This window comes from Halyomorpha halys, unplaced genomic scaffold (assembly GCF_000696795.3).
Source record: "Halyomorpha halys isolate HHAL.00 unplaced genomic scaffold, Hhal_1.1 Scaffold12.1, whole genome shotgun sequence".
Lineage (NCBI taxonomy): Eukaryota > Metazoa > Arthropoda > Insecta > Hemiptera > Pentatomidae > Halyomorpha > Halyomorpha halys.
In genome coordinates, this window is record NW_027109908.1 from 2844 (window position 1) to 12476 (window position 9633).

Here is a 9633-nt window from a genome sequence, read left to right on the forward strand (position 1 = left end):
TAGAAACAATTATAAAAAGTAACTAAATCTGAAACAGAAATGAACACATACATAAATTAATTAACTAACATAAATTTAAAAAATACATAATAACTCAAGAAACATGTATTGAAATATAATTATAATTGTTTAAAAAACTTGATAACATTATAAACATATACAATCAATTCAAAATATTTGTACTACAGAAAAATTAATTTATCTAAAAGTATATAATTAGTAAAATTGTAATGAGTCACTAGTATCCATTTACCATGAAACAAAATAACTGATTTTTTAACTAGTTGAGTGAGTCATTGCTAGATTTCAGCACAACACAGACATTTACTTCTAGCCATTTTACACACAATTACAATTTTTTACTACACTTAACTCTATTAAAAAAAAAAATCCCTTGTGCTTTCTTGATTTCTCAATCACTCAAACAGTTTGTTTAACTGCTAACAGCTGTAGTCACATTATAGTTTGGACCACTTCCCGAAGCATTTAGAGAGGATTTGCTGCCCACCTGAAGAAGAATGACGAGATATGTAGTTCCAGCACCCAGGATCTGAAAGTTCCACATATACCTTTTTTTAAATTTAGTCTTAATTTATTTATCATTGAATTAAATTATATATAAATGGCTCTTAGGAAACTATTTCTGAGATTAGAAGATGGTCCAGGTTGTAATTAAGAAAAACAGTTAAGAAATAAGTTTAACTATTCATATAAATGGCTAACGTTTCGACCCACATTGTAGGTCTTAATTGAAATAAAAAGATATAGAATAGGTAAAGCTAACATTAAAACATAAAAGTGATGTAGCGACCATGCTACTATCTGTTAGTAACCACTCAAGCTGCTGATTGGCTGTTACATATACTACCTAACTGCTGCAACAAGAACTACTATAGTCAACAGATAAATGTATATTGAAATGTGTATTTCTTGTAAATACTTGGATTGCACAAAATTAATAACCACATTATATGTTGTAATATCATTAAATGTATTATTAGAATCAATAAATATTACAATAGAATCTTCTGATTCACTAAAAGCTAATATCTTACAAATACCATCTCTCAGACCAACAGCTCAATCCCTTAGGACTTAAAATCCCTTTTTGACTGCAGGCTCGTACATTGCAGAGCGAAGTCTTCATTGTTCAAGGCCTTAGGGCTAGTTACCGTAAGGATCACCCCCATTTATCTCCTAGCCAACTACCTAACATGTATGAACACACATTGTCAAGGCCTTCTGGTATATAGTACCTCACATCTCCAATTTTAGTCAGAACCCCAGGAACCACGGCTGGAGCCCCAGCTGAGGACAACGACAAATTAAGTCCTTGAAATCTAAATCTCAAAGGGATAGTGACTGCATGTATCACAGCAGATTCATAGAAACTGTACCTTCTCTCATATCTGCTACATGCACGTTCTTAAGAACCTTCCTCTTAAGTCACCCAGCTCTGAAACATCTGTCTGCTCTTCAGACTCTTTGCTCCCCCACTTTCACAGCCTTTTTGGCTCACTTAAACTCTCATATATTGAGTTATCCACTACTGTATATTAACTTTTATCTCACTCTAACTTCTCTGGATCTCCCCTCCTTCCTAAATCTTGCTTCCTTTTGTAAGGACCTATGGATCGTTCCCGTAGGACTTACCCTTTGCGACAGCAGGCTCGTTCCATGCATAGCAAAGTTTCCTTCCTGCAAGGACCTATGACTCATTTCCGTATGACTTACAATCCCCTTTGGGACTGCTAGTCTTTTTCCTGCAGAGTAAAGTTTCCTTCCTGCAGGCACCTACAGTTCTTATCCATCAGACTTGCCAACCCCTTAGAATAAAATAGAAGTTAATAATAAGAAAATCATAAAAAAAAAAAACAAAAAAAACCTAGTACTGCAATCGATGTTGAGAAGGAGCACCTATAGAAGGGGAAGGAAGAGAGCTTGGTTTTTGGAATCATTCGTTGCCTAGGCGGTAGATGGATGACATCGCCTTGAGGCAGGATGTCAATCCTGTAGATCCCTTATCCACCCCCCCCCCACAGAGATCCTATAGATCCCTTAGCTACTCTCAGTGGTAGACATCTTGTAAAAAGAAGACATCAAAGAGTCATCCAAGAAGAATAAGGGACTCTTGGTTTGGATTGGCTTGTGAAAGGAAGTCAGCTGGAAGCAGGGAGGACTGGAAGCCATATTTGACGGTTAGACATAGTATTTTGGGAAAGAAGATATCAAGACTCCTCAATCATCAAAAGAAGATTATGTAATTGGTTAGTTTTGTTCTAACTAGAAATTAATACATTTGTAAAATAGCCATTAATTTAGTTTAAGTGTTATTAGTAGTAAAGTGTCTGTTCTGATTGCCTAGAAACCCGCCCTGAGATTAAGAGTCTATAATATTATATATAATTAAAAATAAAAATTCTCATATTTATTTAATATTTACCCTTTCTTTTGACTTTGTCATCTTAAAGCTATACTCAAGATATGAGAATTAAGTTAAAACCATCAATTTTCCGTTTTTATTTACTTTAAATAATTTTTTATTATTACAATATATATATATATATATATGTACTATTTAACAAATCTATTAATTAATATAGGAATTAACTATATATCATTAGGTCAATCAATAATGAACAGATAAATTATCAATACCAGTAAGAGAGATTAGCAGAAATTAGTTATTTAAAAAATAGTTATTAGTAAAAATTTTTTTTATTGCTAATTTCTAGGTCTGTTAATATATTTTCTTGGTTAATTAATAGAGCTGTTTGGTAATATATGTTAATTTGTTATCAATTAATTACTTATTACTATGTCAGTTAATATATCTTTTTTGGTATTCATCTTTAACTTCATTGCCATTTTTTATTTATGTTCATTTGTATGATGTCTTTTTATACGTCCTCATTTATATCTGTTTTATTCACATGTCACTTTTATTCTCTTACATTAGCTTTATCTACTCTGTATCCTTTTATTTTAGCTCTGATGACCACCTGCAGGGTGGGTCGAAACGTTGGCCATTAATAAATAGTTAAAACTATATCTTAATGGTTTATCTTGATCAAAATCCAAACCTTCTTCTAATTCACATATCATCATCATCATCATCATCTGTACATAATATATCCCTGGAATTATTTCTTCACCATCAAACAATATAAATAAATAAGTTTAAAAAATATATATTTATTATTATATTGCACCCTTCAACAGATTATACCCTCTACAATAGATGGCTAATCATGAAATTATTATTATTACGAATATTATGCCAATTATGAAATAAGTTGTTCAAAGTTAACTTTAAATCACTTAAAAAAATATTTTTTTATACCACCTATTTGTGATTATATCAAATCCATTATGAACAGGTACCATTGGTATGTAAAAATGCTATACAAGGACTGATATATGTCGTTTATTTTATGGGTATCAACTTACTGACAGAAGTAAAGTATGATCGAGCACAAGGAATCCATAAACTTTGAATTCGACTCTTCTTTTCATTAATAAATATGCTTCCACTTTTCCCTAGAAAAAAAATATATATTAGAAAAGATAAATATTGAAACATTTGTATGTTTCATTCTATTTATCACCTTTAAACCTTTTTATTCGAATATTTTTTGCTGTAAATAATCGGATAGACATAATAAGATTCTATTTCATCAACTTTAATAAAATAACAAAGAGGTTTTGCAAGATGTTTGGAATTTTAACTGACAAAATTTTGATTCTGAAAGGAAAATATAATAAAATGATAATTTGTTCTGTTGGTTTTTACTTACTTGTTTAATCGCTTCTTATAAAGGCTTAGAGGTGATAGAAAAAATAAAATGGTGAAAGGGAATATTACAAATGTTAAATACAGATTTTTTATGTTATAACACTGAATAACAAAAATACATGTTTAGAGGTCTCCTCAGTCCAAATAACCAGGTCTCATAAAACAGTCTGTGTGTACCTAGCTAGTGTATGCACAGGTAAGTGAAGCGTAGCTAGAAAACAAAAAGTCGTACTGACCTGAAATTACATATTTAAAAGTGGTATATGCCTCACCAACTATCTTTTTTTTTTTATAAAATTTACTGATCGGCAATGCCACTTTATATACATGTTTTTGATTAAACTGGGTATATCAATGTACAATCAAGTGATTTTAATATCAGATAGCTAATATTCTCATCTAATATACATGATATTATATTTCATCTGTCACTGTTTTCAATTTACTACCATACAATTCCATGAATATCAATCAATTAAAATTTTGTACTATTCAATTATCAGTTATCAATTTTTTATCATTTATGATTTAATTCAATATTTGGTATAATTCTAAATTTGTTTGTATACTATTCCTTTTCAATTGTATGTTACTCTAAATGTTGTTGTTATCTCTTTTGTTCTATAGCCCTGATGAAGACCTGAAACTCAGGTCGAAACGTCGGCGTAAAATAAAGAAATATGGTTTTGTTTATTTATGTTGTTCTTTGCTGACCGCACCCCCCAACAAACTTCTCCAATAGCTAATATTCTCATTGTTATAGTCTGACAGGAGTTAAATTTTACCAAATTTTCAAAAAACTTTAATGTACGTTTGATTTCATCTATTTAAAATAATTAGCGATCCTTCATTATTTACTGTAACGTAAGAATTTGATATTTAAAGTAAGCAAAAAACTGTTTTTGGACAACTGGCTTAGACAGACCAGGAAATTGGGAATAGCCGATAGCTTCCGATCTCATCTGATCCTGCTGTTAAGTAAACTCTTAACTACCAACAGATAAATATTTTTGCTCTTTTATTGTTTATTTATTACTGCATAAATATAAGTTTATAAAAACATTATATGCTTGGGTAATTAAATTAACAAGTTTCTGATAAAAATTCTAGAAAGAAAGTTGAATTTATAGTTTATCTAGTACTATTATTATGAATTTTCATCATCAACCAACTACTCTGCTGATATTTACATTTCCTTTTAATTCGCCTATCTTTATTTTATTCCTTTTTATAATTAAACTAGTGTAAATCGAAAGTAATAACCGACAAAAGACAGAAGAACACACAGCCATGTGGATACTGACTTTGTTTACGAAGCATTTGTACAAGTCTTTGATTTGTGGCAAGTGGCAAATGTGTAGATCTAGCATAATGCTTGATTTAAATTAGGGCTAGGTCTCATATAAAAATATAGAGATAGTTTACAATGTTTACAATATTTACAACAGGTAGCAGCACTAAAACTAGGTCTCTTATGAAAATATAGACAAAGTTCACAATCTTTGCACCAGGTAGCAGGACAAGTGCTTAGTTCATTTTACTGAAACTATATTCAGTTGAAGTCCAAGTAAATTAGTCTAAGCCTAAGCTATACCTATGACATTTCATGATTTATGTATGGTAGATTAATAATAAAAAAACTTTAAATGAGAAAATCTTACAATGTTTTTTATTTTTCTGGTATCTTCATTCCACAATCTCTCAGATAGAAGAATGTGTAATTGATTTGCCTGGAAAAATTACAAATATTATTAGTAATATTTAAAAAAAAATTTTTTTATGAATATAAAAATCCAACTAAGATCTTTTCTATTCTATTGTCAGTGTACTCCTGCCACATTCTTCTGATCATAATGGTCCGCCAAAACTTCTTAATACGATTATTTTTTACAATCAAAGTTAGTTATTATTAGGGATAGGATTTTTATGTGCTAAAAAATCTGAAATATGTACATAAATATGTGCTAATGAATTGTCAAATATTAAAAAAATTATGTATTATTCAACAATATAAATTACTAATTAATTAGTAATTTTATAACTTAAAAAAAGGTACATAAATATGTATTTATTATATATTATATGAATAATATTTTAAAGAAATTATGTTAAAATATGTACAAAAAAATGTACTTAGAGAAAACATAGCTGTTCAATAACAAGACATTAATTAGTAATTGTAATTAAACAAGACTAAGATGAGAAAGGACCATGGGAAGGGGGGAAACAGAGAAATGGATTGAGGAATAAACAAACAAATTCTAGGAAAATGCTACAGGAATAAGACCCTTGCTCTTTTTAATTTATTCTGAGAAATTCTCGATGAATTCTGTGAGAAAATTTATTATTGCCACTACTTTTAATTTGAGTTCAAAGATGAAGATATAGAATTTGTACGCACTATTTATGATAAATTTCACCTTTCAGTTTCTTGCTTATCTCGAATTTTACGTAGTTGCTATGAAAAATATATTTACAATTGAACAAATAATTTAAGGAAATATCTAAAAATATGTAAAAAATAATAAATAATTCAGAAAATATGTGATTTACAACAAAATATATAAAAAAATCCAAATATTTAAAAATATGTGAAATAAAAATGGCTTCTTTTGGCCAGAAATGTCTTAAAACATCTTTAGTTAGTAAGGAATCGAAGATATCATGGTCAGTAAAAATATGTGAAAACATAAAAATCCTATCCCTAGTCATTATAATTCAAATTTAGGAGTCAATTTATTGGGATATTAAATAAGCAATAAAAAACACTGTACATACTTTAAATTAATCTTTCTGTGAGGGGAGAATTTCTATGAGTTAAAGCAAACAAGTGTACCGACGCGAGTTCAAATTACTTTCTAAAAAGTAATTATTATTGTTAAAAAATCAAAAGTTGACATTTTAATATTTCTTTTAATTTTAAATTAATTTTCTTTCTTCAAAGGATTGGGGTAAGCTCAGTGAGTATTATCTCAAGTGGCAGTGTGCTCCTTTTGTGCCACAAATGATTGGTCACCTTAATATAAACTAAACAGTTTGTTCTGGGTTGTAATGCAATAAATTATGAGAAAAAATATATGACTATACTATCTATAAAGTTCAGACTATTCCTTATATCAAATTTATCATACATATTCAAGGCAATTTTTTACAAAAGAAAACATTAATTTTTCTAAAATGTTCAAGGTTCTTTAGGTGAACTTCCTCAAAACCTTTTTTTTTCTTGAGCCAAAAAATTTTAAGTACAAAAACTTTGAATTGTTAATATTTGAAAATATCAGTCCATGAACTTTATTAATGATTTTGAAATTTAAAACTTTGAATATTTATTTATTATTATTTTGATGTAAAATATAAAGTATTTTTATGTGCCGATCTTAGCATCAATTACCTCATCAGCTGTAGATTTTGATACATTTGCTAATGAAGCTATCCATAATAAATGAAATAAAATCTCTAAAGTTCTGAAAACTGTAAAGATTAAACACGATTCATTATAACTCATAATAGTAATATAAACACCGACTAAAATATTTAAATTATTAACAAATAGTGAAAAAAATAATTGAAAAGAGAAGCATTTGTTCAAATCTTCACATGCTCGGCATAGTATATCATGCAGTTTCAAAGTTATGTCCAAGACTTCACTCTGGCTGAACTGATCGGTGCTGAGTTTGACAAAGGTTGAATTGAGCATTTGGAAATGATTGTTCAAAAGACATGCCAATTTAATAAATGGATGCACACTAACAAATACTGACACCAACAAATAATAAATCTGCATTATTTGTATAATTCTAAAAATATACTCCCACTCTTGAAAGCAACAGTAAATAAAAAAAAAAACTTCCCATTAATATTAATATAAAATCACAGTATAGATTTATTTTATAACTAGATTTTTTGCCTAATTTTATGTAATACACATCAGCATCCATAAAATAGAAAAATACCGATCTGAGAGTACTCCTTGTAAATGCCAAGCGTATGTATGAAAACAAAACATTGCTGCATGATAAAACAATTCGAACAGTAGAAGTGATAGTAGAGACATAATCTATAGTGAACCACTGTGGTCCTAATACAAAGTAAATGGTTTGAAAACAGATCAGTGAAATAATAAAAATAGAATATGGGAGAAGTATATAATCTATTTGTGGGAGACCATCATTAAAACAAAGAGGGCACATTCCTGCAATACGCGATATCATAAAAGCCTTTTTTAAACATTTTGTTCTGTGCATTTTGCCTGAATTGTTAAATGAATGAGAACATGCGAGAGAATATGACTGCTGAGTGGAATCTACTGATTAAAATATTCCAATAGACCGTAGATATCTGTGTGACACATGTCAATGAAGAGCATATCAAAGTGAGATAGGTAATGGCAATAAACAGATTAAGCATGACCCCATACTCATTTCATTTGTTAAAAGCGTTATTGATTTTTACTATCAAAATACAGGAAATGCATTGGAAAAAAAACAAGGATTGTATTCTGAACATTAAAACTACAAAGTAATAAATGATTAATAAAATAACTTTAAGAGAAATTTACTCATTTTAATAATGGGCAAGTCAACTAATTAACTTTGGTCCGGGAATAATGGACGTTTGTTTTACTCTGCTTTCTCTGAATTTCTCCTCCTATTCTGTCCTCCTCCCTTTCTTCCTTTCTTAAGGATTTACAGTTAGAGACAATAAAGATTCCTTCCTGTAAGGACTTAAAGCTAGTTCTAGCTAGGACTTGTCATCCCTTTCACGACCGATAGCCTAGTTCCCTACAGAGTAAAGTTTCCATTCTGCGAGGATTCACGGCTAGTTCCTGTAAGACTCGTTCTGTCAATTTATCTCCTAGTAAGCTATCTAACCTACTGAACTCACTTTGTCGAGAACTTCTTATTTGGAGTACCTCTTCTCTCCAATTGAAGTCAGAACTTATTAATTATATACAACCACCTGGACAATAGCATAAATAAGATACCCCTCACCAAACAAAAAATGTAAATAAATAAAATTAAAAGCTGTAATAAAACATGCAACCACTGATCATTATAAATTGAAATTTAATTCAGCTGAGTGTAACCAAAAATAATGAAATATGAAAATATCATGAATCAATATGACAAAAAACATCAGAAATAAATAAATTCACCTCACATTAACCGAAGCATTTATATCATACTTTCCTCATCATTCGACCCAACGTCCATCGTATCGTCTAACATAGGATTTAAGAAATTATTGTAATACAAGAACCGGGAAGAAAAACAGGCAGTTATCTCACCCCAATTTTTTATTACTTTAATGAAAACTATGTATAATTAGTAATCAAAATTGATGAGTCTGCCAAGTATAGGTAGGGGGAATAAAAAATGGCGGCTGTTTCAAAAAACTTTAAAAATATTTATTTAAAGAAGAGAAAATTTTCTGAAATATTAGCTTTAAAAGAGCTATTTACCTTAAATAGTTGACGAGATATAACTTTTTAAATAGCAAAATTTCTTAAAAATCTACTGAAAGATTAATAGTTAGTTAATTTACTTTGAGAAATCTATATCTCAGGAACTATGTGACGTATAGATATCTATTAGCACTCAAATTAAAGCTAGTTTAATAGACTATAAAGAAGTTTATGACCTTTACCTTCGTAGGAATAGTAGTTTTCATGATATTTGCTAAAATAAATTGATTTATAGTTGTTCAGACAATAAATTTGATTTATGAAAAACTTTATTCACAAACCATTGGACGTACTGATGTCTGCCAGGGCTCACATTAAAGCTAGTTAAATTTACTACAAAATAGTTAATTATGTTTATCTTTATAGGAGTAGT

General features: G+C 29.3%; 1 long non-coding RNA gene across 1 annotated transcript; it reads right to left on the reverse strand.

Annotated features, from left to right (window-relative positions):
* Positions 1–316: 316 nt before the first annotated feature.
* On the reverse strand, positions 317–5527 carry LOC136795924 (uncharacterized). The gene is made up of 3 exons (XR_010843637.1): positions 5458–5527; positions 3451–3540; positions 317–550 (listed from the first exon to the last, which is right to left on the reverse strand). It is a non-coding gene; the product is annotated as an uncharacterized lncRNA (long non-coding RNA).
* Between the last annotated feature and the right edge of the window lie 4106 nt (positions 5528–9633).